The sequence below is a fragment of the Pezoporus wallicus genome, unplaced genomic scaffold (genome assembly GCF_028554395.1).
Source record: "Pezoporus wallicus isolate ANWC-B61680 ecotype Strahan unplaced genomic scaffold, APGP_CSIRO_Pwel_v1 contig_736, whole genome shotgun sequence".
Lineage (NCBI taxonomy): Eukaryota > Metazoa > Chordata > Aves > Psittaciformes > Psittacidae > Pezoporus > Pezoporus wallicus.
This window is the reverse complement of record NW_026639744.1, coordinates 399,213-426,676: the sequence shown is the minus strand read 5'-3', so window position 1 is coordinate 426,676 and position 27,464 is coordinate 399,213. Positions and strand designations below refer to the sequence as shown.

The 27,464-nt window shown below is 40.8% G+C and overlaps 1 protein-coding gene across 5 annotated transcripts in view; it reads right to left on the bottom strand.

Annotated features, from left to right (window-relative positions):
• The window catches only part of LYPD6 (LY6/PLAUR domain containing 6), a 63,381-nt gene that overhangs the window by 18,576 nt on the left and 17,341 nt on the right, over nucleotides 1-27,464 (bottom strand). For 2 of the 5 annotated variants that reach the window (XM_057415581.1, XM_057415585.1), the window contains exon 1: nucleotides 15,819-16,229. The exons of 1 other annotated variant lie outside the window; for it this stretch is intronic. The gene's annotated coding sequence lies outside the window, so the exon portion shown is untranslated. Of the gene's footprint in view, nucleotides 1-12,094; nucleotides 12,265-15,818; nucleotides 16,230-16,417; nucleotides 16,513-27,464 lie in introns of those variants that run through there. 2 more of the 5 variants (XM_057415582.1, XM_057415583.1) reach the window with 2 other exon arrangements.

Genomic DNA, 27,464 nt, shown 5'->3' with positions numbered 1-27,464 from the left:
ATCGGTAAGTAATGTCAGAACAGGATTTTATGTTGGGTTTTGTTGTTTTGGGGTTTGTTTTTTTGATTGTTTGTTTGTTTCATGGTGTCATGGTTTAAACCCAGTCAGGTAACTCGTTCACTCACTCCCCCCCTTCTTTCCCTCCCCCTACTCCCGAAGAGACAGAGAGGAGAATCAAAAAGAATGCAACTCTCACGGGTTGAGATAAGAACAGTTTAGTAACTAAGGTATAACACAGATCACTACTGCTACCACCAATGATAATAATGATAAAGGAAATAACAAGGGAAGAGAATACAACACCTCACCACCAGCCAACTGATAACTCGCCCCCCCAGCCCGACCAAGCACCGACCCATACCTCCTCCAACCCTGCAGTCTACCACCCCTTCCGGGTAACTCCCAGTTACATCCTGGGCATGATGTGCTGTGGTATGGAATACCTCTTTGGTCAGTTTAGGTCAGGTGTCCTGTCTCTGCTTCCTCCCGGCTTCCCCTCCTCCCCGGCAGAGCATGAGGCTCACAAAGTCCTTGTCCAGACCAAAACATCCTTGTTATCAGCTCTGTTCCCGAGCTGAAAGTCAAAACACTGCACTGCACCAGCTACCAAGAAGGAGAAAAATGACTGCTACTGCTGAACCCAGGACACGTGGTTATTTTTTTCCCAGTTGCCCCACCAGAAATAATTACCTGGAGCTCATCGATTATTTACTGTGTTGATTCACGGTAAGTTTCAAACAACAACTGTGCACAAAGATAGAAAAAGTGAATCTCCCTGAAATTACAGTGCCTGGCTAGCTGGTATTTTCCCAAAATAACAATATTATATTCACACATTTGTTTGGTTTCATGGCAGAAATGATGTGTACACGAATAAAGCCACTTACAAAAGAGCTAAGAGGAAAGTGGGGCAGGAAGTCACTGGGGACCTTATAGGAAGATTCAGTGGGCTGGATCCTGACAGTCAGAGGACCACTACCCAGTGCCCATCATAACAGGTAAACTCTGGTTCTGGTAATAAAAGCAGAGCAAACAAAAACTAGGAGAGAGAAGCACTAAAGGAAGAGCCTAGGAGCCAGGACAAAGGCTGGTCGTTGCCTGAGATCAGCAGAGAAAAAGAACAGGAGCTGAAGTGTGGAGAGATTAGGTTGTCCAGAGCAGAGGGAAAACCACAGTCACTGAACAATATTACCACATCTCCTCACACTTCAACACACAAGAAAACGAGGAAACTGCAGAAGCCAATAGGTCTGGTCTCCTGCCTCTGTAGTCCTGCTCACACACAGACACACCTGGACAAACAGGTATGGGTTCACTTGACTTCCCTAATGGGGGGTAAACTAAGGCATGCCCCTCCATAAATCATTTTGCAGCTGGTCACATTGGGTCATGTATTGCCCGGCAATTCAACCTATCTCCAGTACACAAATTATAACATAACCCCTACTCTGTATTACCCAAGCTTTAAACTTCAAAAAGGAATTTCTCCCTCCACCCTAGAACATCTCTGCAATGTCGGAGTTGTCACTCCTTCAGTCTTGTCCCTCAGATAAGCCTAGCTGGGGCAGGCACCCATCAGGGTGATCAGGTAGCCCCTGTGGGGTTTTGACATCCTCATCTCTCCTTTGCCTTCAGCTGTAGCCAGTCCCACACCCTGGTGTCTCATGCATTTGCCCTAACACCTTCCATTGACTACCTTTCCATGCGCTGTAATCTCTGTCACTGTCCATTTCATTCAGTTAAGATGCTTTAATATCATTAGTTCACCAGATGGCAAATATTATATGATATTAAATAGCATAACTGATATCAGTAACTAAGAGCTAAGGCAGACCTTCTCCTGCTCCATCTTCAATCTGCTCCACTAAAACCCTCACCTCCCAGAGATCAAGCTTCACTTCAAACTCCTCTCCTCCTTCGTTTATCTCGTCATCTGCTATGCCTGTTGCTGGATCCAAATGCCTCATCATCTTGGCATTAGAAAGTCCACTTTCCCAAGGTACAGAGTGTTTATGGAGTATCACCAGTAATTCAAATGTCTGCCAGGTAAGAGATGTTATCTCCAACATAGCTGAAGAATACCTCAAAATCATGCTCCAACTCATCAGACTTAAATGCTCACCTACAGAACATACTAAAAGGAGACATAGTCTTCAGAATGTGTGCCCCCCTATTTAACCAGTTGCTTAATTTTCACACATGAATCATCTGGCATTCCACAGGCCACGATATATACCTTTCATTATGTCACCACTGACATTTTCACTGCTGGAAGACCATGATTTACTGGTTTTCATTAGACCCGCTCTTCACCCTCAGTCCTACCCCCAAAACTTGTCAAGAAATCTGTGTCTGATCAGTGAAATATTGATCTGACTTGAAAATACACTGCTCTTCATCTACTAATTTCTCTAAAATTGATGTTTTCTGACAATTACTTCCAATGCTGACAGTAAGCATATATCACTGTAAACAATGACCCTGAGAGGACACCTCTTACTCCCGCCCTGGGAGAAAACAGGCTTCTAGCAAAGACACTTCACAATCTTAGCCATGACACTGCCATATTTTTTCCACAACAGAGGAATATTCAAGACAAAAATAACACCATTTTATTTTAAAAAAATGGACTGAAACTTTGTACAGTTTTGCTTTCCAATTTACGCACTAGTATATTTCTTTATACTTCTTTCCTAGCAAAGACCTCCCTAAGCATTTAGAAACCACCTCCAAAAGGCTGAAGGCTCCTTTGCAATAACAAACCATTTCCCATGGGTCAGCAGAGACAGTACTGTTGTGCAAGATACATAGCTGGCAGCACAACACGCTATTATTTGGAAAGAAAGAAAGAAAAACCAAACAAACATAAAAAAGCCCAGACAGTAAGTCAGGCACTAGTAAGAACTGCTTATTTGAAAGATTTTACAGATTATTAAAAGCCTGGTGAAACAATTAAATCAGCCTAGACTAAAGTAAGATAGAAGTTCACTCTCTAAAGTTGACAGAAAGGCTAATTATAGCTAATAGGTTGAAAATTAAAAAAAATCAGACCTTCAGGTCCTGAAGGATACCTGAGAACATGCCTGATGAGAGGAATTCCAAATTGCTTTTTATGGCATTAGTTTAGTTAATTTCTCTTTTAAATGTAATTGAGACCTCATGAAAAGTTAATCAGGCCAAGGTTCTTATTGGGAATGATGACCTTTTGGGCAACATCTGTGATCATAAACAGAAAAGTCACCAAAAGATACATATTTTGCAACTGAAAGACTTATTCAATTTCCAAAACGTCTAGTTATGTCACAAGTCACTGGCTATAAAACCATCTATGTGCTTAAATCCACTTTGGGTTCTAAAATAACGGATGACATTTATGGCCTATTTTTAAGTAAGACAAGCACTAGCTGTCAACATTTCAAACCACCAATGCAAGAAAGACTTTTAAAAAGAACTATAGAAAGTGAGACTATATCATGGAGCAAAACAGCGCTATAAATCCATGATGTCCCCCCAGTTTCTGCAGTGCTGCAATGAAATTACAGCACTGGGAACTTTTCTGCAGGCTCCAGACGATGACCATTCCCACCCAACTTATAAGTGAAATCAACCCTGGTGATACTCAGAAACAAACACACAGCGTTGCTGTTTGCAGTAATTATCTACTATAATCCTGGGCATGGACCACAGAAACTAGAAGAAGCAGTGCCAAGCCAGCGAGGTTCACCATTGCCTGCCCATTCATCCCAACATCTGCTACCTCCAAAGAGACAAGAGATCCATGACCAGAGAATGTTTCCCTTTAGTATCTTCAATATTTTCATATAATTTTTGAAGAGTCAACCCAATCCTGCTCCTGTTTCCTATTTGTTTCATTCTTTTTTTCCCGTTCAAAGGAGTTTATTACCCATGACTCCTTGACTGGTAGATCCCATTTCCAGTCACTATTCTCCCTAAATTGTCATAAAAAAAATATATATATAAAATACTGCTTATCTCAAGATGTAAATAGAGCAGTCTCACGTGTTTCTTTACTTCCAATAAGCGGTCATGACAAGATGAGCATCCTCCTGCAAAGGCTGAGTGAAGACCAATGCCAGCACAGCCAAGCTCCTGCAAAGAGCTGCAGCACCCACCCAGACCTGCCCCTCCTACACCAACAGTACCTTTATATGTAAGCCCATAATTGCAGACACTGATAATCTGAGCATCACAATTACAAATGCATAATAAAAATAGTTTGCTCATACCAAAACTCACCCAAAGCAGTGCTGCACTAGCGCCTCATGCCATGGAGTTAGGCACCAGGAAATCATCCCACTCTGACCCACAATCAGCCAGGTCCCTCATCTGCAGCATAAAACCCCCTCACAATACAACAAGCGCTTTATAAAATATACCTTTCTGCAGAGAAGGGACAGGTAACCGAAGAAATCTAGGCCTGCTGAGACGTGGCAGGATAAGGTGTGCAGTAACCAAGCCTCCCAAACCAGCGGAACAGTATCTCTCTGAACTCCTTATAAAGTTATACAGCAGTGTGAGAAGCATCAGGAATTAATTAGAAAACAGGTTTCCACGTCTGATCAGGTGTCTGCTCTTTCTGCTACAGCTTTGTTTACAAGGAAAATGGGCACCAGACCCGACTCCTCCTGACACCTATTGCTCTATGCACACTCCAGAAGACATGAAAAAAAAGAAAAAAAACCCAAACCAACACCCCCCCCAAAATCAAAAAAACACACCCCGCCCCCCCCCCCCCCCCCCCCAAAAAAAAAAAAAAAAAGAATAAAACATGGGTCAAGATAAAAATGTTAGAGAAATAAAGAAAAAAAAATAGCGGACAGAAGTTTATAGAGTTTGTCTTATATTTACTCTCCGTGCACACCCATGCCTTCTCTGCTATGTGATTAACAGGAAAGCAGAAAAGGTCTCATCACTCCACAAGTGATTTGTTTCTTCCAGACTCATTCACTATAAATCCTAAAACTTTGCACACTGTAGACATGAAAATTATTCACCAAACAGTGGTTTAAATCTTTGCTGTATATTCTTTCAGCTATACAAATAAAATATAAATAACAAAAATAAAAATAAAATCAACTTTACACAAGAAAAACTCTGCCAGCATATATTTAATATCTTTTAGTGTAACCGGAATAATGTGTAATCCTCATAAGTACAATTCTGCCATATATCAGCATACCCAGGCCAAAGTGGAGGCATTGCACTGGGAGAGCAGGTGGATTTTGAGTCCCAACAGCAGCAGAGGGGGACAGGACAGGCACCCATCCCCAGAACACAAAGCCCATAACTTCGCCCCCTGTGCTTGTTTCTATACATCAGTATCAAGATCACTCTAACAGTTCAGAAAACTCTGTCTCTTCTGGAAGCAGACGAGAAGTAGTAAAAAATGCGCCATGCAACCTTCTCTTGCTATGACAGACTGCAGAAATGTTTCAATTTTTGATTTATTATCAGGGGGGCTGGTTTCTATGAAGCTCCAAGCCATGCTGCTGTGCCAGACATATGATGTCATGTAACTACATTTCTGATTCCCCGCCAGTTTGAGCGGTGATATTAAATGAAGCCAAAATGAGCTTCCTGTGCTAAACTGAAAACAAAAGAGCACTTTTCCAACACTACCCTCGGGGCTAATAGAGATATATATGTCCAACTCCAGGCACAGCTACCATCTTATCACAATATCAGCTTCTACACACACAGAACAAAAATACAGTGTGGGATTTTACATAATATGGCTATATTTAAGTCAGAGAGAGACTTACAAACAGCTGCAGGCAGCAAACCACCAGCTTGGATCTGCCCACCCCAGGACATTCCTGCCCTGCTGCTCATTTCCCAGACGTGGAATATAGAGCATGGGGTAGAAGATGCAACCTCAAACCCCAAGTGGAGACGGAGGCGTTACTATGTATTTTGAATTATGAGGAATCATTTAGAACTTAATTTAGCACTACTGCCAACCAATCCTGATAGCTGTAGACACCTGGCAGTTTTAACCACAATTAAGTCAAAAGTATGATTACAGGTCAGAATTGGAGAGAATTTGTAAAGTAGATGTTACAACTCACACTAAGGCCAATGGCTGCTTAGCTTTATCAGCATTTTACCTACACAAATGCACCAAAAATGTGCCCATGCCCCAGCCATGGAGGATGCCACCCATGAATGATGGGGATCAGTAAGTTTAGCTCACACAGCCTAAGCTGGGCTCAGCAACAACAGTGAACAACAGTCAAAGATATTTAAGCAATCTCAGTGCTTAATTACAAGTGTCAAAGGACCAAAAATTCCAGATGACACAGAATGCTGTATTATACAGTCAGTTCTCATGTCTTGCAAGGTCTGTCCATGGAATGTGACTTTACTAGTACTTCAACAGAACCTAACTGCTCTTCCAGCCACCCAGCAGCACAAGACAGCTGCTGTATGCACAGTCATGCATGGACCACAAATTCCCATGTTCAAGGAGTCCAACCAGATGGACCCAAACCCCAGGAGATGGGGCATAAAGACTGACAAAATAAAGATACTGAAACTTCCCAGAGGTACAAGGAGACTTGGTGCCCCACTGGAGACCACAGCTACAGCCTGACTTTTAAATAATGAACCAACTTCAACAGAACTAACAAGTTAACCGACACAGATTTGCAGGTATTTTGGAATTGAAAATAACAAGCAGATATTAAAATCTTACTTGAAATGCTTGAGAATAATGCAAAAAAATCCAACAAGTGAATGGTGCTTAGACAGATCTAGCTAAGACTGCTAACTGGTAGTCCAGCCCCGCCACATGCTCTTGACAGCTGCTTACAGCACATGCAATCATTTCAGGGCAAATCACCTTGAAAATAATCCTCCCTCAAGAAAGCTCATGATATCCAACAAATGTAAACCATTTTCAGACATCTGTGGAAAGAAGAGGATTGTAGAGATTTTGGAAAAGCGATTTTATAGTATGAATACTAATCAGAGAATAAAAACAGAATGAAGACAAAGACTGGCATCAACACAGTTACCAAGTATTCTAGATCAAACTGGACAAAACTCAGCCAAAATGGCTTGGAAGTGCTCTCTACTGCTGAAGACGCTCGATATAAGCCAGCAGGCCAGGACTGGCCTCAGAAATGTGAGCTTCCACGGCCAAATCCATTAACCTGTCATTGGACCCTCTGTCAAATGCCAGAGTGAGTCTGGATATCCATCACACATCATTCTTCCATCATCTGAAGCTGTCTGAAAGCTCATGAAATGCAAGAGTCTTTTCTGCCTACAAAGCGAGCTACATTTTACCAGAAGTTACCAGGTTTTTAAAAAAATCTATAGATAACGTGTGTGCTTAAGCCGTCACTAAAATTTGCAATGGCTCATTTCCTCTCCTTGACCGACTGCCAGTCAACAGTTAATCAGCAAGATGAACCTGATGTCCACAGAAGCTCTCTGTAGCCTCCACAGCTTCATACAATAGATGTACCAGTACGCAATATTTCTTCCAATTACAAAAGCAATGCAGAACTGTTGCTGCAAGACTTAACCTCTTCCCATAACATGTCCTGTGAATGGATACCCAGATACAAACCTGCTAAATACACAATGGTCTTCAACCAAGATTGGATTAGGATTATCTCAGCAGTAAGTGTCTCTGTAACTAGCAGTGGTTAAAACTTTGATCCTACTTTTTTGGAACCATAATATAATTTTCATTCACTGGTATCAGACAGAGCCCTTCATGTTTATTTTGACTGTCAAGCCGGGAAAACATCCTCAAAGCATAAGAATTTTAAAGGAAATAAAGTGACAGACATATACCTCGGGCACCAATTTGGTGCACTGTCCAATGCACCAAAACCTGTACTAATCACCCTGAGCTCATTAATTTACAGAGCTTTGACCCAACTCTAGCGGCTGGCAGATGATCAGGCTCTTAGTGGATTAGTTTGAATCACATCAACTAAAAAGCATTTAAGATCAAGCTCAGAAATAAATATATTTGTATTATTGGAAGTGCTAAAAAGTTTTAATGATATCAGACTCTCATAGTGAGCTAAACAACATCCAGATCCATATGTGAGGGTTTCCCACCATGAATCCCACCACCAGTCAACGAAGTGGGTCACCCAATGGTGACCCCAGCATTTCTGTACCCTTACGCTGGAGATGAGTGAAAAAGCAACCTGATTCAGCCTTCCTTCTTCTGATCCTACCTTCAACATGATTTCCTAGGGAAAGGAGGATTTTGCTATCATACCAGAGCATGGGCAATTGTGTACCTTTCTGCTCCCTTCACCAACCAAAGCAATACCCTGTGCCATTGGTGGCATTTGGGCAGGCTGGACATGAAGGTAGAGGCTGGGAAATTAGTGAACACACGTACTGAAACATCCTTTCAAGTGCCTTAGTTAAGGTAATACTGCAGCATGTGTTAGTACCTCATTAGACAAAAGAAAAACAAATCCAAACCAAAGAAAAAACTACCACTCCCCCCAAAACAAACAACATCCAAACCCAACAGAGAATGAAAGAGAAAAATTTTAGGTGCCCCAATCATGGCAAAAAAAAAAAAAAAAAAAAAAAGAACTGCAAACCACAAACCAGCATAAGAGAGAAAGCTGTAAGAAAGAGGGCTTCATCAGACATGAGTCTCATGGTCTGCTCAGAGCAAGACACACCACCAGCTAGTTTGCTGTCAAACTGGGTCATACTCAAAGATTTCTATTTCATCAGTTCCAGAAAGCCAGAGCTTTCAAAACCAAGCAACAAAGATTGTTGTCTGAACACCAAACGAAGTAACACCAGATGTTATTTCCAGATAAAATATTTTAGTGTATATAAAGGTCTACCTTTGTTAAGCAGATACTTCTTTGTTTAACAGCGCTCTTGGCTGCCTCAACTGAAATTTGCTCAATAAAGCAGTACCACAAAAAAACACTCATGAGAACAAAATACAATGAGAAAGTTTTTTCCCTTTTTACCACTTGAATATCAGATCTAGAACAAAGGTATACTGAGGTAGAAGCTGCTTAAAACTTCTTTTATGTGGGAAAAAGAAAACTATATTATGAATTATTAAAACATTTTCAACCACAACCCCCTCTGTACCTTATAATATGTTATAATAGTGTACGGTTTACACAAGCTAAACTCTTGTTGAAAACAACTTAATAGCAATGAAACTTTCACACTTAGCTGCTTTCCTGACACTGATAAAACAATTTCAAAATCTTGAATACCAACGAATACATACTTGTATATGGAAACCAACAAATTATATGTATACACATACATATATACAATACATATACACACACATGTATGCATGCACACACACTCACCATTCAGCAGAGACACAAGGTAAAACAAGGAGGACAAGTACACTCAGTCTTCTCTTGTGTTGGGGGGAATCAATAACGTTTTCACTTCCCCCAAGCCACTCTTTGTTGTTGACTCTCTTGGATGCTCTGAAGCACCACTATTATTACCCACCAAATTAACTTGTTTGGAAGCCATGTAAACCTACCCAAAGTCACAGCCGTTATCCCAATGATGCAGGGTTCAAGTTCAGTATTTACAGTTGGCTCCAAAAGATCTGTCCCTACCCTACACTCACCCACTCCTCCAGCGCCACTCAACACTGTGACCAGTGCCACCAACTTCACCAGCTCCTCTCTTCTTGCTGATGAAAAGCCTTGCTGGGGGCTAGAAGCTCCTTAAGAGAGTGAACACATCTCAAGAGATATTAACTCTTAGTATCTACAGACTGGCATCTGCTTCCTCAGCAGTTTAGCCTCAAATGTTTGTCTGGAAACTGTGCTCTAAAACTAATAGGGATTTCTGCAAAATCCAGCCCTGTACTGCTTTAGCTTTAGACTATTGTCATATTAACACAAAAATCCCAGGAAAACAAGCTCCCTTGGCTAAATATTTAGGGCCAGAAAAGTTTGGGAATGCCTTTAATCACTAGCATCAAAAAAAATCCACAGCTCAATAGCTGTAGTAAAAACAACTTAAACTCCATTAAATATTTTAGCATACAAAATACCACAATAATAGTATTAGCAAATTGGTCATGAAAACCCACTAATTCTCGTGCCAAAGCCATCTTTATCTGAAGGTTTGCCTACTTTATGAAAATTCAGACAGTCTATTGTATTTCATATATTTAGACCTACAGAAGTGCCACAAACCTTACACGGCAACACTCAAGCAAATACGAGATGGGTATTTATACAATATATATGAATCAAATCTAAATCAACTGCCTGCACATCAAAACTATCAAACTGATTATCCCGCCAATCAACTCAAACCAAGTGAGCATTGCTGTAATTTAGGGAAACCTTTTCAAGACAAACACAAACATTGCATGTTTCATCCCTTCCAATGTGCATGAGAAACAGTTAAATCACAACATATCAGCTACCACCTGGGCAGATACTGTTTGTGCTTATAGCATTCAAATAAAGTACATGCACTCACCAGAATTTGCCAGTTGAAAAGGTTCACATTTCTGTGGAATGCTGGAATTAAACTGCTGTTACTTTGGTCAGTGGAAGCCCATGAGACTGTATGACTTTAGCAACAGATGTTCGGAGTGATATCTTAAGATGCTAAAATTCTATCAAGCACTTCCATTATTCTGGAGACACAAGCTATTGTTTCCACTCACATCAGTGCTATTTTGGGAAAACGCCTATTCACACAATTGCCCAAACTGGGTTTTATTCAATTATTCAAAAATAACATCTGAAATAGTAACCTAACTCAATCTACTTCATTTACTTAAAAAGTTACCCACATCAATATGAAATAACAAACAAATGAAAATATGCACATGAAATCTTGAAGCTAGCAAACAGAAATCCAGTGGTTTAAGTGAAGAATATTTTGTCTTGATCATATATACATAAATATGTATCTTTATGATATAGCTTTACTTTCTCTTCCAAAGCACAGCTGTACACACACATTATTTACTCATACTTTATTATAATTTAAAAAAATAAAAATAAAAAAATAAAAATCTTTTCCATAACAGTAATGTGACTATCATGGCATAAAAGCACAAGTTGCAGTCACCAAGACTGTGATTCAGCACAAATGCTGGAAAATAGCATGGACTCACATTGCGAAGTGACTGCATCTGAAAATCTCTGCATGAATAAAGGAATGATAACAGTGCAAGGGAATGGGGACTGGAGTTAGCGATTTCCAACTACTGAGTTGGAGGGTTAAAATAAATATACAAATAAACAATAATTTAACCCCCCACTAACACACCAGCAGTTTATAAAACTCCTCATTGAAAGAGGGTTGCTTTTTTTTTAAGGAATTTTTTTAATTGCCCTGGGGCACTTAACAGCTGTATCAAATAAGCTCAAAATTAGGCAGGGTTATGGGCCTTCAGCATTTCTGAATACAAATCACCATGAAAATACCCCGTTTGCGTGACTTCCAGTTTCCAGAATTATTTCATTCACTGCACTATAAACCAATTTCTGAATCCAAATAATCTGCTCTGTTAATCCGTTTACATATTTGCACAGCGTATGCCTTAGTATGGAAACTCCCTTGTCAGTGCAAACCCCAAACATTTTGTAACCTGCCTAATGCTGAAATATCTACATCAACATTTTGCTGGCCAAATACCTTCAGTACTCAAAGGAATCATCCAACAGCTAGTCAGTCAACTGCCTACAAGTCATAATTCGTCTGTACAACAGCTAATGAGATGAAAGCAGATACACACAAAAGCAGTAGGTTGACTGATACAAAGTAATTGCAGGCAGAATTTGATGACAGTCATTTATGTTATTCTATTACAGGAAAGGCAGTTGTATAGGAAGAGAATGAAAGGTCAGATGAAAGCCCCAGAATTTAAATAGAATGCTAGAGGAATTTTATATACTATATGAACACAGAAAAGGAAAAGGGACACAATAAAACTTTTAATTATAATTGACTCTATTCCTCCCATCCCTGCCTGTCAGGTTTAGCAGTTTATATAGCATATTTAGCTATATAAATAAACACATTTAGCTGTTTCTATAAAGCCAGGCAAGCCTCCACAACAGCTTACTCAGAAATACATGCCAATGGACGAGCGCGCAGGATATTCTATGTCCTCATCCGAAGTACACTCTAATGGCCGACTTCAAGGTTTCCATGGAGAATTTTCTGAGTATTAAAGCAAAGTAAAGTCCTGGCATGAGGGGCTGCTCCTGCTGTGTGCATCTGCAGCATCGCTTCTGAGACCCATTCTTAACGCCTGCCTTGACACTGCTGTGAGCCAAATAAATAGCAATATTGTGGATTCAGACTGAATCGCACTCTGCAGCACTGAAGAAGGTTCTGAACTGGGGATCACGTAGGCACAGAGCTTCATAACACTCAAGTGACACACCATTTATAGAGAACTTTTCCCTTTTTTAACAAATGCCAAATGATAAACTGAGATTTTATTCAGTATATGAACGTAAAAATTATTTAAGCAGCTAACAGTGGTATACATCCTGTGATGAAGCAGTCCTGCCAATGTACATACATCCCTACTGTAAAACCCTCACAATTTCCACCACAACTCTTTATAAAAACTACATCAAAAACTATAAAGTACAGTGTACGCACAACAGAACTAATACAGATACTTATGGAAAAAAATGATTATTGCTGCGAACATATGGTGACTTAGGGATAAGAAATACGCTCCTCTCTGAGTAGGTTACACCACACAACAAAGAACTCACAGGACAAAAATGGGCCTCTAAGGTCTACTACAGCTATTTTAATACATGGCAACCAGGAAAACTATGAACAGTTATTCACTTTATAAGAGAAAGAAGGCTTTCCAACAAGCAGTTTCCTCCTCTGAACTAACCTGACCTCCCAAAAAATTCATAAAATCCAAATTAATTAAAACCAAAACAAAAAAAAAAACAACACGAGAAACAAAACAAAACAAAAACAAAAACCCCCAAAACACCAACATGGGATACATTTGTGCTCATGTGCTTCCTCACCAAAACCAAAATCTATAGTGCACCAAAGAAGTACTGACAATTCTACCTTAATGCCTGTGCTATTCTTACTTAGTAAATATCTTCTTACAAAAGGAAGATACCTATCAGCAATCAAGATATGCCGTGTTTTACCCAGGGACCATATCAGCCACCCTAGAATTGAAATGAGAGTTCGTTTTCAAGGCAGATGAGTTCATTTTAACTAAATACATCTTACTGAGTTTTATCAAATCAAACCATCAGCTGCACCGATACATACTTCCATCTCTACTGGAGAGTTCACCATCACCCAAGTTTGGCTGTTGTATCACTTGACCCTTATGAGTTGTTCGACCTATCCATCGCATCAACTTGATAGACATTAGGTGCAATGTGTAAGCAAGAAAAAGGAAGGGGTGAGGGCTACAGCTTACTGCAGTCAGCTTCATACATGACTAAATAACATTTTGAAGGACGTAGAGCAATTATTTTAGCACTCATTAATCCCCTATACTTGCTGATCAATCCAATTTCTAATGGTAGTGGGAAGCCTGAACAAATCAAAGGATTCAGATTTGGGGTATTTTTGGAAAACCCCAATCCTACACATGAGCAAAACAAACAAACAATTTAATTTATTCTGTTTCCAAACAACATTGCAACTTATACCTTACCTTTTATACCAGAGCAGATGAGGAAATCAGACTCAAGATCAGTCACACAAATGTCAGATAATTAAGCAAGCAGATCAATTGCACATAAATAAAGTTTTGGATTGACAGCAAACAATCTTCTACTCTAAAACCATCAGGATGAATTTTCAAATGTTTTTATGTGAGTACTGGCCTAAAAAAATACAGTGGAAACCCCAAGGGTCAGATTCCCTCCGTGCTGGCACCTCCAGGGGTTAGACCCAAGGACCAGCCCAATTAAAAGCCTGTCCTCCATGTTTGCATAACTTATCAGTTAAGTGTTGGGAATCATTTTATCTGATTAGTCCTAATAAGCTAAATCACCATTATTATCACAGTGATCACTCAGCCATAAGCACCTCACCAATGATTTATTTTTACCTTGTTCCACAGTAAAGCAAACACGGATCTAGTGAAGAAACCTCATCCTGACACCTGCTCTCTACCAATGCATGGAGCTCACAAGCTCATTGCTTACTAAAGGGGAAATATCTGTCTTTATTTCAGTTACCTTTCTTTAAGCACTTGTTACAGAGCGGATGGCACCATTACATTTCCATGCCAGAAAACCAAATGTGCAGGTCTGAAATCCTTTGGGGCTCTGCAGGCACAAAGCTGGAGCAGGATGCAGGAGCCAGTCTGAGCTCCTGGCACCACTGTTCAGCAGCAGCCCCAAGCTCTGGTGCATCGAGATAGTCCTATCTCTGTGCAAAATAGGGTTTCCACAGCAATAAAAAAAAATAAAATCAACAAAGGTCACTTTAAAGGTATGTTAACAGTCATGCTGGGGATCTCCACCCAGTTCACACTGAGATCTTTGTTATTTACTACTAATTTCCACAGAACAAGCTCTCCAAAGCAACACATTGGGGTTTGGGTTGTTTTTTTGTTGGTTTGGGTTTGTTCAGGGTTTTTTGGGTTTTGGTTGGCTTGGGATTTTTTGAGAGAGGGAATATGTATGCTGTGTCAGTTCTACCCATAAGTAGTTCACAATCCACAGTAACGATCAGCCCTGTGCTCTGGCATGGACTTACAGTGAATCTCATACAGGCAAAAAAGACAATTCACAGCCCCTCCGTGCAGCCTGGGCTTCCGATGCTAAAAAGTCAACAAATATACACCTAACAACATCTAGTATTACACACAACAGATACTGCTGCAGGTAGTCCCACAATTTGGGCAGGTTCTCATACCTGTCAATATCCATTACCAAGTAAATATAAAAGAAATCAGGTGGAAATACGAAAGAATTATACTGCTTGCTCTTGTAGTGGCAAGTGATGTAGTGTTTTCAATCACATGAGCTATGAAACGTAATTTTAACCAAGAAACTGTTAATATTCCCTCCAAAGAAAGGGTACTTTAGCAGAAAAGAGCTCTTGCACTAGCTGCAATTGAAAACACAACTGTTTGAGTAAGAAATTAATTATTTACACAGTGATTTTTTTTAAGTAACAAGGAAGAGTGGGAAACTCTTGCACCAGCGATGTGGTTCTCATTCGCAGACTCACAACACAGATAATGATTCCATTTGTTTCTGCTTGGAAAACAATATGTAAAGAACTATGTATTCATAAGTAGTCTCTCAAAAAAATGAATAAAAAAAATTAATCACACCCACATTCTCTGCCAAATCCAAACATCCCCACTGGGGAGCAGGGCAGGAGCAGACAGATAACCGTGTCTTGCCCGCTCCATCACCCCACCTTGCAAAAAGCACCCGGACAAACCGCTCCTGCGGCTCTGCACCCAAGCGAACCCTCCCTGATAAATGAGCTTGCTGTAGGGCAGTGTTGGGGGGGGGGGGGGGGAGATGTGGTGGTGCTCTCACCCCAAAATAAGTGCGCAGGAGGGGCTCACCAGATTCCCCCCAAGTCTCCCCCAGCAAAGACAGGGTCCAGTTTTGCTCTTTTATCGAAGTGCCTAAGCCATACTCAGTACTGAAATAATGCAACAGATAGCTAAATGAACGGGAAATGTTCAGGTTTCCCTTTCAAAACACACAGTGTGTTTTCTTAAGGGCATGTGACTTTTATACAAGAAACTCACTTTTTTTTTCAGTAATAGAAAAGTTAGAAGAGTTTTGGTAGAATATATATAGAGAGAGATGTACCTTTGCAGCAAGTCTTTCCCGGCTTGTCGTTCAGGGGGTTTCCATCACACCCTCAGCAGAGCCAGCAGCTGGGGGACCCCAGGCCCGGCCCCCCGCCTGCGCTCCCCGGCCGGTCGCTGCCTTCTACCGCTGCCCGGTTCCCATCGCCCAGCAGAGGGACCTCAGGCTGCCGGCTCAGTGCACTTCCCTCCCGGGGCCAGCGGCTACCACGCTGCTCGGTCATGGAACAGATGTGCCCGCTGCAGCTCTCCGCTGTTGGAAAGGGAAGATTAGGATCTTCGCTGGGCACGGATTGTGCTGAGCTCTAGCTTTCTTTCATGCTTCATTAAAAATTAGATGCTGGATTATTTCAAGCATAGACAGACCCATATCAAACACGTATGCTGTTATTCTACTCTCTTACACAAATCGTCTTTGTTTCAGAGAGAAAATTATCTATGGACAATAAAGCGTAAATTCAGAAACACGGCAAATTAGCAGCCAAAAGGGGAGAGGAATTGTAGCGTGGCACAGCTCTGCCCTCCACAGTGAAAAGCAAACCGAGCACCCCACCAGCACTGTTCAAATATGAAATACAAACACCCTGGCTGCAGGGTTACCTTCTTCCCGGCAGCTTTTCCGCTCGGAGGGGCTGACACCGCTCTTCACAAGGGTCAATAGCGAGAGGTTTCTAACTATCTGCTCCAGCTGGGAGTGTCTTCCCAGTGATGAATCATGCTGGTTTTCCCCAGCATAATGTTACAGAGTGCTTTACTCAAGCAAAATCCCATATATGTGGCTGCAGGTTTTGATCCCCTGCCAATTTTAAGTGGGTTCTGTTATCATTAAAAGAAAGTAATTACATATATCTCACTATATTCAAGTCTGTTTCTCAACAGGCTGAACATAAATACCTATGTGTATTTAGAGAAGAATGACATCACATTTTAGCTCAGTTAAGTGGCTTTTAGATCTGTCTCTGAGAACACAAAGTTTAGATAAAACATTGAAGAGGAGCTGAGACTTCCAGCCATTTGTTTGTATACTACTGTAAAATTTAGCAACACATTTTAATTCATTTTGGTACATTAATTAGCCATGCAGAAAACATTCAAAACAGACTAAACAACCATTAATAAAAAAAGCATTAGTATTAAATCAGCACTGGCTGCCAGCTGAAAGCTGCTAATCAAGCCAGGAATGCTCTTGCTGATGGGAGAAGCTACACAACCTGTCTCACGCTCCCATTCTGCACTCCCATACACAAATCAGGGCAGGGGCTCCAGCAGGAGCCCGGCATGACACCACCGGTCTTTCCTGTTCCATTCTGCTCCCGTTTCCTCTTTTCCTTTTGCAAAGTTTATGGGAATATCATCCACAAAACATAAGCTCATTCAAACAGATCTCCAGCACAGCCAAAGATGTTTTTGTCCACTGGGTTTTGAGCCCTGCTACATGTGCACTCCTATGTCTAATTTATTTTTTTAAGAGTTACTCTGTTGCTATAACCATTGCACACTCACTGGAAAGGCTGGAAAGTCAAGCCCAGTCTTTGAGCTGAGCTGATTCTCCCACTCTGCTCTGGTGAAGCTCCACCTGCAGTACTGCACCCAATTGCATGGGCCCCCAACATAAGAAGGACATGGAACTGTTGGAGCAAGTCCAGAGGAGGCCATGAAAATACTGGAGTATCTCTCCTATGGAGACAGGCTGAGAGAGCTGGGCTTGTTCAGCCTGCAGACAAGAAGGCTCTGGGAAGAACTTAGAGCAGCTTCCAGTGGCTAAAGGGGCCAACAAGAAAGCTGGAGAGGGGTTTTTACAAAGGCCTGTAGAGATGGGACAACGGGAAATGGCTTTAAATTGACAGAGAGCAGATTTAAATTAGATATTAGGAAGAAGTTCCTCACTGTGAGAGTGATGAGGCATGGGCACAGGTTGCCCAGAGAAGCTGTGGCTGCCCCATCCCTGGCAGTGTTTAAGATCAGGTTGGACAGGGCTCTGAGCAACCTGGTCTGGTGGAAGTTGTCCTGCCTGTGGTAGCGGGGCTGGAACTAGGTTGTCTTTACGGTCCCTTCCAACTCAAACCGTTCTGTGATTCTATGAATTACCTGCTTATAACTTACCTACACAGCATCTTGCTGAGGTCTGTTTTCCTCTTAGGATTACTATAGTATAAACATTAATTTTAAAGATTCCTTAGGGTTTTGCATGAAAAATACTATGTAATGGATCACTGAGACCCAGGATCAAGGGCCGACCTCCTTAGGCAGACCACTGTATCCCACAAGTCAGATAAAAGCTGAAAGAGGACTTGAAGAAGTGATTGGGAAAGAACAAGTAATAAAGAGGTCCAGGAAAGCCTTTAGGGAACTGAGGAACAAACTTTTGTGTGAGCAGGACAAGATCTCCTTCCTTGCCATGCTGCAGAACCAGAGCGGCTGCTTATTTCTGGCTGATGAACTGCTTAGGCAGGTGATTTGAAAGGCATATGCCAGCTCTGGGCATAAGACCTTAGTCAAGGCTGGGTGTGGAGGCAGAAACTGGTCCTGAGCTGGCAGTGCTTGGATGACGATGACAGGAGCCAGAAAGCTCATGCAAGAAGGCAGCTATGGCAGCCTCTATTGGATACAGGGCATTGCTTGGGCCATGGAAAGGCATCTGATGACTTTTACTCCTTGGTTCACAGATTGTATCAGGTGGTGGCTGTAAAACTGGGTGCAGCAGACCAAGCATTCAGTGGTCCTCTATGGATTGAGATGATAGCCAGCCTTAACCCCAAAAATAAGTGGGTAAAAAAAGAAGTCTCATTTTCAGGCGAGCTAATGAGAAAACAAGGTTAGAAGAGTGGAACAGTGAGCACTGCTAACAGAGGGTGGACAGTGATTCTGGGACACTGGCACAGTGTTCATAACTCAGCTCAAAGATCGAGCCTCAGAAGAAAAAAAGGATAGCCTGATACACAGAATTTAATTATTTTCATATTTATTCCTACAAATACCATAACTAGGAACAGAGTCATCTGGTTGAAGCTGTCAGTGGTTGTGAATCATCCCATCCATTGCAACAATACAGACAAGGAGCTTACTGAAGGGAAGACAAAACAAGCAGCAAGGTTATGAGGCTGCATCTTGAAGATGAAAAGTTTAAAAGGACAGGCAAGATATCTATCAACAGTATCAGGATTATAAGGGCTGTAAGTCTCGTGAAGGTTACAAAAGCCTTGTGTTTTTGTAGGGAGATTGTGAGGTCGAAAAGTCTAATTGAAAAGGCTTTTATATGAATCAATTTATGCCAACTCACTCCATTAGTATCTGTTAGAAGGTATGTCTACCTGATTGTATGTGCAAGCATAGTTATTTCAAACAGCCTGGAAACGTCATACATAAAACCGTCATTAAAATAACTTGTAAAATTATTTAAGTTATTAAATAAATCGTAAAGCATTTTAAGAGTCCCATACAGACTTGAGTATTAAAGAAATAATTTATGTTAACCATAAAAAGCTAGGTAATTTACTGTGAAAGACATTTATTTATTCTCCTAAGGAGGATTGCTCACTACAGACAAGCATCATCTGCACCCCTTTGAGAGTCTGAGCACTGACGTGATATTTAAGGCAGGCTCATGAGCAGTAGTTAACCACAAGTAAGTGCTATGGTATCTCACACCAAGTTAAATTAGGGAACCCTGAAGCATCAAAGGCCAGCTATTAATAGCTATTATTAATTCTTTAGTTTAAAAGATTACATGAAAGAATTAACAATTGTGGACAAAACCAGCTGGCAACACTAGTTCCGTTGATAGCAAATCCTAGTTTTGTTCTTATGGTGAATGAATGAGTGACATCTGGTCCTTCAGAAATGGCTGGGGGCTTTTGAGGAGCTTTAGTGTTATGTCTCTGCTTTTGTGCACTTGTGTAAAAATAGATTTAAATTTTCACATATCTTCAGACACTTCCTAATTGGTCAGGAATGAAAACACATTACTATCTTCAGTATCTTCAGTACAGCCCTTGGTTTCTGTGCCTACATTCAATGCATTTTATTCATCCACTTGTTTGCAATGGTTTATGAATGATCACTTCATAGCTGGGGAACACGAAAGCCATTTCTTTAGCTGCATATAGCTTGTACAAACAGCAGTGTGCATCTGTGGCTCTTAACACTGTTAGATTGGATTCCTCAGATTCTCCATAAACAGTAGGAAAATAACTAAACTGGGGCTACTATAATTTCATTCTCTGTGTCCATCATGACCTAATCTAGTTGAGGCACAAGGCTGAACTTCTTTGCTTCTGTATCTCAGAAGAGTACCTCTCCTAGGAAGTGTACCTCATCATTACTATTTATAGTTCTCCACTACCAGCATCAGAGATAACATGTCTGTCTAAATTAAATTTTGCTATGCCCTTTTTAAAAAGCTTTCTGCCAGTTTTAGTCACCTTTATATCTTTGCCAAGAGCACCCAGCATTTGGTGGTTTTGAAAGAACGGCTCAGTTACTGCAGTAGCAGACAGCTCCCAGAAGGCACACTGCCTGTTTTCTATAACCTGATTGAGGCCAAGGTTTTGGAAGAGGAAGTGTAAATCATTAACCTTAAGGCTTGGTGGAATGAGGGCTGGGCATCCATGTTCAGGCTGTACGAAAGCCAGGGCATAGCAGAGATGCTCACACACTTAACACCTCTGAGCAGGCCTACCAGCCCCTCTTCTTCTGGCTGTTCACCATCTGGGGCAAAAAGACTACAAGGAGATGGTGAAACATGATGGTGCTTCCACATATCTCAAGTCTGGATATGCTATAATGATTATTTTGCTGCTTGGTGGGAACAGAATCTTCACATCTTCAGAGATATAGGAGAGAGTCTTGATACAAAGTTGTCCAAATCTCCACCTATCTTCTGCTTCCCACAGACCTCAGGGAACTGTGGTGTTTGTGTGCTGACCCCAGAAAACACAACTCCAAACCATGAGTCTCAGCAGGAAGAAGTTCAAAATCAGTGAAAGGATATTAAGCGTCACATCAAAGGAACACGATTGAATGTATTGAGCTTTAAAGCTTCAAGTTCAGTTACTGACAAGATTCTACCAAATGGTCTTATTCGGTGGTAGATTCAAGGACAATACCTTGGTGACGTATTCCAAGCTATCGGTGTTTTATAATCATAATGCAAATGTTAGACTTAGGTTCCTGCATGCCCCAACAGTCCTTTGTTTCATATGGAATTAGTGGTATAATTAACAATATTTAATAATATTCAACAGATACTCATAGACAGAAGACTGAATGAGCAGTCTAAATGGGTGCCTTTCTGCAATAGCAGCAGTACTGAATTTTCCAATTCTACAAAGAGAATTAAGGTAAACACTTATGGAGTTACTGGTCTCCAGCATTTGGAAATTACTTTCCAGCGGTAAAACTGGGAACACGGTATTAAGTCACAACGCTTTATGAAGAACAGGACATGCAGAGCATTCTTAAATCCTTCATTTAAATTTAGACTGCCTGGATCACTTGAAAAGAGCAAAAACTCTGATCAATTATTTCTTTTAACTGTATCCAGTCTTACACCCTCATCACCAAAGCAACCTCAAAAAGAATAGGATTTCATACCGGTTCAGTATCCCTTAACTTACATTGGTAACTCTCAAATACAATTCCCTTTGGACATTCCTTTGAGAAAGCACGGCTTAATAGAACAATATATAACACCTATCTAGTATAAGAAAAAGCCTTTATACCTCAAATAAAGAATAAATTATTAGAAAGGATAAGGTAGGGTTTACAGAAAGATAGGCAGCTATAGAAAAGTTGGAGAGAAAAAGTAGGAATGCTTCAAGGGCAAGGGTGTAACAGAACATGGAGAAATAAACACGTGGGGAAGGGGAATGGAAGATTTAAGACAATTCAAGGTTAGGTGACAAGGGAAATCCCTATATCCTCTAGGACCTGCTATTGTTTGACTGACAAGAAATAGATTACTTAGCCGATGCAGGGTTCTGTACCACAGCAGAAGCATGGACATGCCCCAGATCAATTTCTAAGGTTTTAGGCCATAAAAAAAGTGGCCAAGTCAGTAAGGAGCAAGATAGAAGCTCTGGCCATGCACCAACCTCCAAAATACCCTCATGCAGCTACGTAACTCTATTTCCTATCAGAAGCATTAAACATGTGTGGCATGTTTTAACAATGTGCTTCACAATTTCTAAACTACTGTTTCAGCATGCCCATTGCACGCATCAAGAACAATATTTCACCAAATTGCTTACAGTGTGTTTTTCCTTTGCTGCCAGGTTTTGGTAGCAGACATCTCAGTGCCAGGAAGAGAATTCCAGAGGTGGGTATCAACTGCAGAAACTTCATCAGGAGCCTTTCTGACAAACAAGGATGCTTCATAAGAAAGTGTACTTCTGGATCAGTGGCAGCCATAAAAAAAGCACAGAACCATGAAATAAAAGATTTAAATAAAAGGGGGGTGCAGGGAAAGAGTCAGTAGAATTATAAAGGGGTTAATTTTATTTTTTTCCTCACACACATGGGTTTTTTTTTCCTAAGAGCAGGGAGAAAAGTGACAGGCATGAAAGAGATCCTGATTGCCCATTATTAACTCTTAGTAGCACCATTATTTTATTTACTAGAGTGAAAACTAATAGGGAGACTAATGAGAGGTTTGGTTTGAGGCATTGTGGCATTTCATTACAGTCTGGTGGAAAATTGGAAATGAACCTGATAGCTCTGTAGTCCATTAACTCTTCTCTCAGACCTGTGTGAAAATGCAAACACACATGCCTGTACTCAGCCATATTTGCAAAGAGACTTCCTAGTAGTTTTTCTGACCATCCCAGAAGAGAACTTCTTGCCATTTTTCCTCTTATTCCTCGCATTGCAGTATTACAACATTAAAATTCATTTACCATCAACACAATAATAGTTGCTATGCCTGCCATGCCTTTGATTTGGGTCTGTCAAAGCACAGCACAAAATGTAATTAATTAAGCCTCCCATTACTCCCGAGGTCAGTAGTGGGATATAGCAGTGTCACTCCTCCCCCGCATGGCACAAATAAATGTTAATTCCCTCAGTAACCTGCTCGGTAAAGATAAATGCTATCTGCAACCAAGAGACAGGGAGAAGATAGAAAGCAAAATGCAGTATTTGATGGGATTGGGCAAGAAAATCAACTTCATTGCATTTGCTTGATAAGTATCTTAGAAAATCCAGTGTGAGTGAATACAGAAATAGCACTGCTCAGATGCTAAACAATTTTCATGGATACATTAAAAAAAGAGGAAGCAAGCAGGTAGTATTTCCTACAGTTTAGGGTGATATAAACAATAAAACTATTTAAAGTGGCTGAACAGTAACGTCATTTCTTTTGCAAGGAATTATACATTTACAGAAGATGAACAACACATCTGCTTCTCTCCATGTGCTGCATGCTTATGCATCCCTCATCTCTGACAGTGCTCTAAAGTCTTTTTACTGCTTGATGTTTTCATTTATTGTGGGGTTTGGTAAATAGAAACCCCACAACTCTGTTTTGGGAATTAATACCTACATTGTTAAAACAGCACTCTTTATCCCTCCTACCCATGTGTTTCTGTTTCTTCCTTGAACTTAAAAAAAGAGCGGATGGGCTAGGGTATCTCATTGCAGATCCTGTTCATACAAGTTTGTGTTTGTACACCACACACTAGGAAGTATCTAGGTTGTGTGATAAATAACCCTGCATTTTCACAAAATTACCAAACTATATCGCTTTGGTTGGTTGTTTTTTCACCATTCCTTCTAGAGCAGAAAGCAAAACTACTGCTACCAAGTGCAGTCTCTTTGGGCAGAAGTTACATGAGGAGCATCTCTCTGCTTGCAAAAGCACTGAAACATTCAGATGCAAAACTTCTGAGCGTTGCTGGAGATGATCCTTCTGGTTTCACAGGAGAAAAGATCATCTGAAGAAGATTCCCAATAATTTCTGATAGTCTTAGCTGGATATTTATAATGGGTGGGTCCTTAATGAAGTACAAGGGAAATACCTGGGTTTCAGCTCTCAGTTTGCCAGCACAGAAAAAAATAAAGAAATTAAATTTAAAAGTAAATACCAAAGAGGGCTCAACTGACAAATTTTGTATTCTTCCCTCAGGGAAGAAGTCTTTAAGCAGGTGCAGAGATAAGCAGCAAAAGGCACAACAGAGTGCTGCAAACATGACAGTGAAGAAAGAGCAAAAGTCACATGCAAATGCAGTTGCACCTCCTTCCCATGGAAATTGTGTCAGACTGCATAAACGAGCTGAGCAAAGAAAACAATGCCATAAGTGCAAAATATCGTCCACACAAATTGAACTGTAGTATTTTCCTTTGACCAAACATCAGTCTGTGTTACTAAAGTATCACAGTAATTATTCTGCTGATCCCTGGTCAGAAAGCTCTGAGGATGTGTACACACATTTGCTTCAACTCTTTCTCTTGGACTCTGAAAGAGACTTGTGCAATTTTTAACCCTAAAGCATTCTGCAAGGTTCTGGGAATGGGAGAGATCTCTGAACCCCACATCCAGCATCACACATGTGACCTTTTCGTTCAGAGACAGTTCCAGCCTTCATTAGGACCATCTGAGTTCACAGTACCCCAAAACAAGGAGCCCTTGTTCAGAGAAAAACTGGGCACCTAATGTTATTAAGCACCTGATCTAAAGCCCACTGAAGCTGAATTAGTGCAAGTCTCCCACCAACTTCAGTCTTCATTACACTATAGAAAAACCAACCAAACAACAAAAACCAAACCTTAACAAAAAACAAAACAAACAAAAAAAAACAACTAAACCAAACAAACAAAAAAACCCATCCAAACAAAAACTCAAATGTCTCTGTTCCCCACCCCCCACCCCCACCCCCCCAGTTAACTCCATCAATAGTTTAATATTTTTTTAATTATGAACATCGTCTTGGGGTTTGCTTCTCACTTTCAGGTCAAACTTACTGGATATCTAATGCCAGCAGCCTAACCGTATTGCCTGCTGCCCTTGTTTTATAGATGGAGTTGCTTTCCAGCTACATGTCTTTTTTGAGCTTGTATGTTAGGGAGATAAAATATGAAATGGTGGAATGACAAGCAGATTTACCAAAAGTTTTAAAAATACTCAGCTGTAATTGCTCACCCTACCATACTGGCATTGGCAGAGCTGTGATGTTGCCAAGTTTAATATACAGGATGAAAAAAAAAAGCTTTGATTTTAATAAAAAAAGGTGTCAAACAAAAGAAAAGGGAAAAGCCACAGGAAATATTTTGCATGTCTTTATAGTGAAGATGTTAATGGTCCAAAGTAACATCTGTGTTCTTCCTACATTCTTAAAAAACATAAAATATATCACTTTCTGATTATGCTAGCTTGCTTTGAAAGCCCACGGCAGATTTATTATTTCCTTTGGAAAAACTGTACTTTGTTCTTCCTACAATATCATTCCCATCAACCGTAGCATGCCAAAAGAAGCTGCTTTGGGAATAAGCCAAGAAGACTGAGACAACGTGGTATACTCTAAGCACAGACTATTTATGGGCTATGAGAGAAAATCCTTTTGTAATTTTTGAAGCCTGCGTTTGGTGCAAGTTAATGAGAAAGTTTGAGAGACTGAGAGGTCTCATTACGATATGTCACTCCAAGATTGCATCTTTGTTTCCCTAATTTTCTTTTAAGCTGCTCCCAAGCTGGCTAAAAAGATTCTTTATGAGAGAGAGGATGAGATAAATGTTGAATGCAAAGATGGCCAGTCCAGATTTGATCCAGTTATTTCATTCTTGCAGTGAGCTGGAGTGAATCAGCCTACAAGTCGCTGAGAACAGAGACTGTCAACAGCTATAAAACCCCAGCTGTATTTTTCTTCCACTCTACCAGCATCTTTTTGGGCTGAGTACAGTGTTTCTGGTTATTTACAATACTGTGCACATTGGTACAAATTTATCCTCCCTTCTGTTTGGGATTTTCTCCCTTTTTTTCCCCCCAGGATCTCAATCATTACTCCAAATTATTTACTAGGTGATCCTGAGCAACAGCTGTAATTGTGTGGGTTATCTGCAAGACTGTTCCCACTGGCCACAGCTGGTTTGCTCAGTAAGCTGCTTCACAGAGCCATCTACCTCCGTCCTAAATGGGAGACTGCAATGAGTTGACATATTTGGGATAATTGCTTCATCACTAGTAACAAATATTTTCTTCTCATGGTATTTTCATGTGATTAAGAAAAACCCTTTGAAGAGAAGCCATTTTCTAAGTGGGCACAGAAAAACCTGTCAGATGAAAATCAGAAAGATAACCAAAAGAAGAGTTTGGTGTGCAGTGGGAAGCCACTGCTACAGCTACTGATTAACTGATCAGCTCTAAGACCTTTGTGTTAAGTGCCTACTTACAAACACATACAACTTTAGATATTAATTAAAAATAGATGCCAAACAAATGTATAAATAATGCTTCACTGTTTGTCCAGTGGCTTCATGGGAGTGCTGGCTCCACTCTTGCAGCCGTCACCATTCTTGGTGTTATTACAGCAGTCTGCACCAGACTGCTAGCACTGTAATTCATTGTATGCTGTGATGTTCAAGCAGGTTACTGAAGTTATTTCTTGCACTTGCCTTTGCCTATGCATGATTCCAGTAGGTCCCCTTTGTTCTTGTGCAACTTGTTCTTTCAGAAGTGCAGCTCTTTGCCCAAGTGGTCTCAACCCACGGGACTCACTCTGTGCCCTTCCCCTCCCTTCTGTCTCCAAACTACTAACACACCAGTAGGAAGTGTTCCCAGGGGACAATGAACCTCACGAGCACAGTTATAACCCAGACCACTCAGTCGTCCCCATTTCTCCACTCAGATCCCAGGGACCCAAGAACAACATCCCATACGCATGCCTTATTTTCAATAATGAGTACAATACTTCACATACCTGCCAAGAGCCATGGCTGTTGCAGACAGCTACGACTGTTTTCTGCAAGCTACTTTCACTTCTGGAGCTAAGACTGAACTAAACTGGAGGGGAACACTCAGACATTATTTTCTGAGTAGAATTGAAAATGGTCGAGTTCAACCTACTCCCTCTTGAAAACATTTCTGAATACTCACTGCAGAACTCAGATGCTAATCAAACACTTGCATTTAGTGATTTTCACACAGGATTAAGGACCCGGTGTCAGCTACTTCAAAATGCTCACACACTCTGGCTTTTGGCACGCATGTAAAACCATCCAAAAATACTACCAGATGCCACCCGTTAATTGTCAAATAATTTAGCTTTTCTTGTACTCAATTAATAATAGCATTGTCTAGGCAATATTAAAATTAGGTCATGGGATTAGGACTGTACCTAGGTGTCTCCATATCTAGTGGGTGAACAGGCAGTATTTTAAAGGATCTATAATGAACCTGAAAAACAAACACAACTTCTCCCATCTGTTTATTCCTCAGTAACCAACGTATGCTAACAGCCATGGAGCCAAGCAGTCTGCTTCTCCACAGAAATCAGAGGAGCTGTAAAATTGCATCAGTGTAAAGATAAATGCCCTCACCTGGGAGAGACAGGGATCCACAGCGAGCAGAAAAGAATGTAAGATGAGATCTACCACAAACGCCACAACGATAGTAACTGGGCAACACGTGAGCGCTCCCCAGGCTGCAAAACTCAGGAAA